Raw genomic sequence first — 8,940 nt, 5'->3', positions numbered from 1 at the left:
CCTTCCCTATGTAGAGGTAATCTTCTTCCCATGCTCTTCCTCTCTTCCCCATTTTGAATCACCTCCCTTGTCATGTGTAACTAAGCAAAACAAATTTTAAAAAAAGAAGAAGAAAAACTGATATAAAGAGTTCCTTAAGTGTAGAATCTCAAATAAAACCTCTCATAGGTATTGGTTAATATTATTTTCTGTGATTTAGGTCTGAAGTATGAAAAGTTGAAAAATGGAAACAAATTGACTCAGTGTTAGTTCATTTGCCACATTAAAACATTGCAATTGCACTACTTCCTACAAACATTACGTAGTTATGCTTTAATATTTTTAGTTTAGATTAAAAAAAAAATCTTGGAACCAAAAAGTCCTTAACTATTAACTTTTCTATGTCTGTATACATCAAGTGGGTTTCTTTTAGATTGCATGTGTTAGGGTGTGGCTTTTATCCAATCAGATAATCTCCACCTCTGGTGTCTTTATATCATTCACATTTAAAGTGATTATTGATATGATTGGATTTAAATCCATAATATTGCTTGCTTTAAAAATTTATTCTGATGGTGCTTTGTTTCTTTTTTTCAGATTTTTTTCTACAAATACATATCACTTTAGATCATTGTGACTGGTGTAGGTAGCTCAGCATAATATAATTCAGTTTATCCTGGATTGTTGTGGTTAAAATATGAGATGTCCCCCAAAATCTCCTGTGAGACAATGCAAAAATTTTCAGTAGTAAAATGAATATATTATGAGAGGTATATCCTAATCTGTAGATTAATTCATTCATACGGATTAAAAGCTGGGTGGTAACGGTATGCAGGTAGAGTGTGATTAGAGGAAGTAGGTCCCTGGGTGTGTGCCTTTGGGGTTTTTATTTGTCCCTAGTGAGAGCAGCTCTTTGTTTCCTGGCTCTCCTGTGTTTTAAAGCTGCTTTTCTTTGTCATGCCCTTCAGCCGTGATACTCAGCCTCACCTTGGTCCCAGAGCTATAGAGTTGACTGACTGTGGACTGAGCCAAACTGGAGTATTCCTCATCTGTGTTGTTCTTGTCAGAAATGTTGATCACAGTGATGAAACGCTGACTAAAACATTGCTGTATCAGGGATAAATAAATACTTCATTTTTTAATTACAGAATGTTATTGCATTGTAAGGATATTTCACATATTATTTAATCATTTGTTAGTTGATATTTTGATTTTTTCTACATTTTTGCTCTTATGAAGGATGCTGCTATGCATTTTGATGTATTTCCTTATGGCCGTCTGTGTCTGTTATTTTGGATATATCCCACTGTCATTCCTGGTTCATACTGTTGACTCTCTATTTGACTTTCTGAGGAACTACCAATCTGCATTCCAAAGTGGCTGCACCATTTTTTATTTCCACCATCTATCTATAAAGGTTCCAATTTCTCCATATTCTAGCCAACATTTGTTACTCTCTCTTTGTTTTCTGTCACAACCATTCTAGGGGGTATGAAACGGAATCTCTTTGTGGTTTTGATTACGTTTCCTTAATGACTAATGATGTTGAACATCTTTTAATGGGCTTTTGGCTATGTGTATTATTTTCTTTTGAGAAATCTCTGCTCAAATCTGTTGTCCACTTTTTATCAGTTTGTCTTATTAATGATTTTTAAAAGTTCTTTATTCTGGAAATAAATTTTCATCACAAATTTGGGCAAATATTTTCTCCCATTTTGAAGAATGTCTATTGGCTTTGTTGTGTTTGCAGAAATTTTTAAATTTGAAGTTCAATCTATGTCTTTTTCCTTCTTGTTGTGGTGTTTTGCTTTCATATAGGAGGAATTGTTATTTAATCCAACATCATAGAGATATAGTCCTATGTTTCCTTTGAAGAGATTTATAGTTTTAGCTTTATTGTTTGGATGTAAGATTCATTTTGAATTATTTTTTATTGGACTTAAAGAAGCAGTTCAACTTTAAATTTTTTATATGAATATTGTGTTGTCTGAGCACAGTTTGTTGAAAGATTAGTTTTCCCCATTGTGTTAACTTGGCACCTTTGTCAATATATATTAACCATTAATATAAAGATTCTTTTCTAGACTTTAAAATCTATTTATTTCATTGACACATACATCTATCCTTTTGCCATTACCACACTTAATTAATTAATATAGCTTTGTAGTAACAAAATTTTTTATTAAAATTACAAGGATTTTTTTTCACAGAAGAAATCATCTTAAATTTCAGATAATTTTTTCTCAACTCAGTCACTTGTCTTAAGGCTCTACATTATGTATAATACAAAAAGTATAATTTATTTTGATTCATTGTTTTCTTTAGGCACTAGTAATATAAAACCTAATTTTGTTACCCACAACCAACAACTTTGTAGAAAATTTGGGTTTTAAGTGCATAGGAATTTTCTTTTTTATATTCAAATAATTTAATGTATAAATTTTGTGTCCATGTTGTGTATATTTTTGTTGTTTGAAAATACAGTACTATTATTTTGTGAAATGATTTAACAGCATTTAAATTCAAGTTAATTTTATGACTCTGTTAATGAGTCTGATTCCTTCTTCATATTAATTAAACAACAATAAAAAAATGAACAACCAAGGAGTAAACACACCATCGATTTCAAAATGTACATTAGTGACTAATATACAGCATTTTTAGGAACAGTTATGCTTTCTGATCAGAAGAGGTCCTTCTGTAATACGCTTAGCGATTATAGAAGCCACTTAATCTCTGCAACTGGTGTATCCATCAATCCATGCATTCAAATCAACAAGCATTTACTAAGCATTGCCTCCAACATGAAATAGATATCCAATAGATATGGTTAGAAACAATTTACACTCAAGTATGGACAACCATAATTAAACAGGTATTCTTTGTGGACATAAGTGCCAAGATATAGAAAACCAAAGAGAAGAGGCTCCTATACCAGTTGAGAGAGTCAGTAAAGGCTGTAAGAAGCAAAATTTAAATAAATTCATCAAAAATAAGTAGAGCTAGTATGATGGAACCTTCTGGAGAGTTCTGCTGCCAAGCGAACTTTAAAATTCCTATCTGCTTCAGTAAAATAATGTGTTTCTGTTCCTGGAATCATATTTTAATGGTATCTGAGAACAGAGTGATATTTGTGAAAGAAGAGGTTGTGACAAAAGTAGAGATTATGGAAATCAGTAGAGATATTGAGACAAAAACATTTTAAATATAATATTTAATAATATTTAAGATTAATCTTAAATATTAGCTGTGAAAATTTTGTTGAAGAAATCAACAAAATAGATAATTCATTAAGTTGTAAGATCTCTTTTTGATGACATTGCTTTGAAGACTGTTGGCTAGTCCTTTTTTTATATATTTATTTTTTAGGTTTTTTTTTTGGTGGACACATATCTTTATTTTTTATTTTTATGTGATGCTGAGAATCAAACCCAGTGCCTCATGCCAGGCGAGCGCGCTACCACTTGAGTCACATCCCTAACCAAGAGTCATTCTTGGAGAAGATCAATGTTGCTGTTATCTTCTACTCAAATCCTATGCTATATTTTGGGAAGAATGAAAGTAGATATAGCTGTTTCTCTAATTCCTAAATTATGTTGTTATATTGTCTATATTTGCAAATACATGATGAAAATTCTACCATTTGTATAATTATAATACACTAATTTATAAAATAAAATAAAACATAAAATTTTACAAAAGCACTTTCAACAATAGTTTGAGAATGAAAGTCTACGGACTGAGGTGAGTCTAGGACATTCTGAGATCTACATGACTTCTGAGATCTATGGTTCTTCTCTTCTAGACCAGGTTATATAATGTACCTACATACAATTCTGCTTTGTAACAGTGTGATCTCTCCTTATACAAAGTAATCTAATCTAACTCTAGAAAATTTCAGTTGATGTAATTGAATACCAATTCTCACTATGTGAGAACATAATCTGAATATATTTTTAAAAGAAAATCCTCATAATAAAAGTCGTATATTTATTTGTTTAAAAATTGTGAAACAGAACTAAATTAATCACTCTTCTACCAGTAGCAGTATATTTTTCTTTATGAAAAATGAGGTCATACCAATATCTGAAAGAAAGTAATACAATAGCACTAAATTCCATATTAATTCTGTTATTACCTAATACCTTGGAGAAAATCAACTACTGTCAGAAAATAAAATACTTTGATTTGAAAATAAATTTCCATATGGGGTCTGAGTTAAATATTATGTTCCAGTGAGATTGGCAAACAATGACAGCAACAATGAAGAAAAAGCCACTGAAATTTTTAAGAGGAAACAATCTGCCATTCTATATTTCTGTATCTGAACATTATCTGCTCCAGGTATGAGGGAAGTGCTGTCAATCAGCTCTATGCAGGAGTGAAGGAGTAGATAGTGTGGTTTAATTTTATTATGGAAATTGATTTGCATCTTTTATATTTCTTGATTGAAATCTTTCCAGGTAATGGCATTGAAGAATACTCATAAAACTGCCATGACTGGGGTAATAACTATTATTATGATCAAATTTAATAAAAAAAAAACTTGCCTGCAATATGGGAACTATGAATAATTCATGTAAATTGTTGCTTAAAATGTGATAGAGAGGAAAAGACTTGTACAAAAAATCTTAATGTATCTAGACAGGGATGATAATTGGTTTTTGCAAATAATGAATACTTCATGTACAAGCCAAGACTAACAAGGATAGAGAAAACTCCACACACAGCAGACAGTTCAATGTATGTGATTTTTGAAGGATAAATAGGATAGATAAATATTTTAAAAAGAACTGTCAGAAAATACATATTACAAAATTATATTTAGAACACTACAATGCTTTTTTTTTAAAAAAAATAAAGACTAGAGGAATATTTTAAATAAGTATGTATTCATATATTAGTGAGTGACGTATAAAAAAGGGAACATTGACTCAAATGCTCACATATATTATTCTACTGTCTAGTTTTAGAGGCCTAGAATTTCAAGCTAATCAAAGAATTTGCACAAGTTTCAATATGAGAGCAATATTTTTCTTGAAAGTTTAAGTTTTATTTATCTGACGTGTAAAATTTTTCTGTGATAGTTATTTCTGTAGCTATAATCAATTTTTTTGTTCAAGTTTTGTTTCAATTTAATTTATTTCTTTTAACTCTGTTAATCTCTTTGCTTCCTGCTTTTATTGGCTACCATCTGGTGGAAAAAAATTGCAATAGCAGAGGAAGGTTGACATATATGTAGTAAGGCAAAGGTTTTTAATTGTAAATATGATCATCACATTATGCTGCTGACACAGATAGCAAGTCTGATGCTAAAATCTTGGTCCTATCAATCAGGTTCCATATCTTGGTTCTTAAGCAATTTGAAAGTGCATATTTTTAATGTACAAAATAGCTATTATACAATAAGAATTTCAAAGAAAGTAGAGGCCAGTTTGATGTAATTATTTCAATGTAACTAGGATGTCTGGTTGCCCTGTATAGACTTGTTTTATATCCATTGTTTCAATATAATTATAAGTAGTTCCTATTTTCACTTTTAAACTATATCAGACAATGAATCGTACAACCATTATATATAAAGTCAAAAATTAGCATCATGCCTGTGGACACAATATACATTAAATATTTTTAATTATTTCGGTATTATTATTAAGATTTCCCCATTTACATTGGATAGACTCTCATATTTTAGGATTCTTTTTGAACATAGCATCAAGAAAGTAAATCTTTAACTATGGATCAAAAATGTTAATAGTTGACTGGTCACTTCAAACATCCTTATTTTAGAAAAATATTTAATGGCCCATTGCTTACAAAAACTGTATTTTCTAAGTAGTTAATAAGTGCCATATGAAAAAACAAAATTCTTTGGTGATTTTATTCTGGTGTCTTAATATTGACCTTCTGCACTTTGAGTCAGTGGGCTGAGACAATGACTAGGTAATGCACTGCTGTAGCTTATTACATTACACAGTGCATTAGTACATATAATATACCTCACAATCAAGTGAAGGCAAAAAAGGTATATAACATACCCATATGTGGTGTGTATATCATCTGAGTACAATTAACACATTACCATTTTGATAACTAATTGATTCTTAACATCCATGCATGCAAAACTGTTTAATATTCTTCTATATTTTTCAAAGTTCATTTTGTATTTAAACTGTTCTGAATTTTACCTTTAATCTTTAAAAATAACTTTGACAATGTTACTTTATTGTCATTTTATTTAACATATCTTAATGTTCCTAGAAACTGTATAACCAAATTTCTTGATTAAAATCAATAATGGTCATATTGAACACTTTTGTATACATATTTCCTTTTAATGTATAGTAAATATCTTCAAATATTTTAAAGTAATATGGCAACAAAAATAAACAAAATGCAGTATTAAAATCTGTTACAGCTAGAAGTAAGCATTAAGGTACACCTGAATCACAAAACTGTTGTTCAGATAGGATTAGTAATTTTCAATTTTTCCTTAAGTGAATTGTTACCTTTGATTGTCAAGTGATAGATTAATGTGGGGATCCTTACAAGAGTTTAATTCTTTTCTGTATTTTGGAGTTTGAAATCAAGAATCAACCTAATAGAAAAATATCTATAAAATTTTCTTGTTTTTGAATAAATAAATATTTACTTAATGATGCTAAATGGTAAAGATAAAATGTGTTTCTTTTTGTTCACACATATAAACATTTCTTCCTTGTAATATAAATTCTAAATATTTTATATTTGTTATTAAGATTTATATTAATATGTAATGTTTGTAGTTGTTATATATATACATATATATATATTTCAGATTCCACATATTTTTGTAATATGCATTCAAGTATTCTTCTAGTATTGTCTTTTAACATTTTTTTAAATAAAAATGTCATATTTTTCAACGTAAATATTTATGTATTTGGTAGGAAGGTTTTGCAAAATAATATTTGATGCAAGAAAATTAAAATTATATTAAAAATCAATTGCAAAACTCATAAAACTCTACATAATAGTTTATCAAAAGGAAAAACACAGGGTCTTACCCATTCATAATTGAGTTCCCAAAAGAATGTCTTAGATTGATACTTAAATATTCTTTAAATCTCTTATATGACTGTAATAGCTTATAATAATAAGCTACTATTAAGATATAAATTTGTGAAGCACTTTGAACATGAAAGATATAAATAATGGCTACGGTTTAATGTTAAATATTTGTATATATATATACACACACAAACACACAGAGTTATTAGTTTTCTTTGAGGGTACTAGGAAAATGATTTATTATTTTGAAACAATTTTAAAAAATCAAACATTTATTCCTTCTTTCCTATGTAAACTGTATTCTTCATTAATCACATAGTTCATAAGAAAAACTTTCTTTTATGGAAATGTCCCTATCAATGGAACAAATAAGGAGCTAGAATTAAAATGTCACTAATTTGCAAATGTAAATTAATTAATGTATATAGATAGTTATCTTCAATGCCTTCTATGATAGTATAACCAGAAGAAGTGTTCTTATGTCCTCCTAAAGCAATTATTTCAGTGAATAACTGATATTATTTCAGTGAATAACTGAAAATTAGGAAAATTCATTGGGCATTTGATGATATCAAGGATATAATGTTAACACTTTAATATAGCTTTTGATATTGTGATTATATTTCTGAAAGATTGTTTATGTCTAGATATTAATATATACAGACTGATATAATGTCTTGAGTTTAGCTCCCTACTGTGAGCTGGGGTTGTGTGGTTGAGATATAAGTAAAGGAAAATTGGTTTTGAATTTTTATTCATTAAATCTGAGTGATAGATACATGGTGTGTAATTCTCTTTCTCTCCCTTTATGTCTCTGAATGTGCACATATACATCTATATTCATATAAGTATGTAAGCACATGTATATATCTTTCACACAAATACATGTGTATGCAATGTATATGGAACTATACACACACACATATAAATGTATGTATCTTGCATAGATATTCTTTCCTGTATGATTTTCTTCAATGTTGAGTACATGTATTTTACTATAAACTTAGTAATCTTATATTAAAATAGAAATGATGCTTTCTTTGGATTATAATTTTTATGTCTTGATGTCACTAATTCAAGCATAGGAAAAGAATTTATGAAAAAGCATTTTATGTTCAATAATGACTCAGAAGTTTCTCCTAATGGCTTATATATGAAATATTTGAATGACAAAATAGTTCATTGACAGGATCTCTAATATTTGCACAGAACACTCTGCTTAGTTGTTTCAAGGTTCCAATTATATCCTTCTCTATTCCTCAGAAATTACATTTTAAATCCTTAAGATGATGCAGTTCAGTGAATCCCAATGTTGGATTCTGCAAATCTTTTCATTCCCCAAATTATTCCTGTGAGGTAATGATGGGAATAGCTAAAGATCAGAGGCAAGAGCAACTCAATTGCTCAGGATGTCATATTGATATATTATTTCATCTGGAATGACATGGGATGATGGAATTCTTTCCTTATTAAAGAACTACTGAATATCATTCCTCAAAGCACATCCTTTATCTACTCATTTCAGTTTTATATATGCATTTTGGTTTGATTTCAAAGAAGATATGGCTCATCAGATAAAATATAGAACAATAATGAAAGTTGTGGTAAACATATATAATTAGGCTCCTTTCTAAACTTTAGTACATTAATCATTTATGCGTTAAATGTGTTGCATTAACATGCCTGCTACAATCAGTTTCTATGACAACTGAGAAGCTGGCAGATTCATACAGGATGGTTTCCTAGGTTATGACCAATTTATTAGACTTAATTATTTTATTAAAATGACTGGCAACAGTAGCTGTAAAAGTGATAGTTCGCCATTTAAAATATCCTTACATTTCAAAGGATATTAACATGTTTAAATAATCTTTATGCTAATAATTGGGGAAAGTGAAGTTGAAGAGTGAA

This window comes from Marmota marmota, unplaced genomic scaffold (assembly GCF_001458135.2).
Source record: "Marmota marmota marmota unplaced genomic scaffold, marMar, whole genome shotgun sequence".
NCBI classification, from domain to species: domain Eukaryota; kingdom Metazoa; phylum Chordata; class Mammalia; order Rodentia; family Sciuridae; genus Marmota; species Marmota marmota.
The sequence above is the reverse complement of the archived record's forward strand: the minus strand, read 5'-3'. Positions refer to the sequence as shown.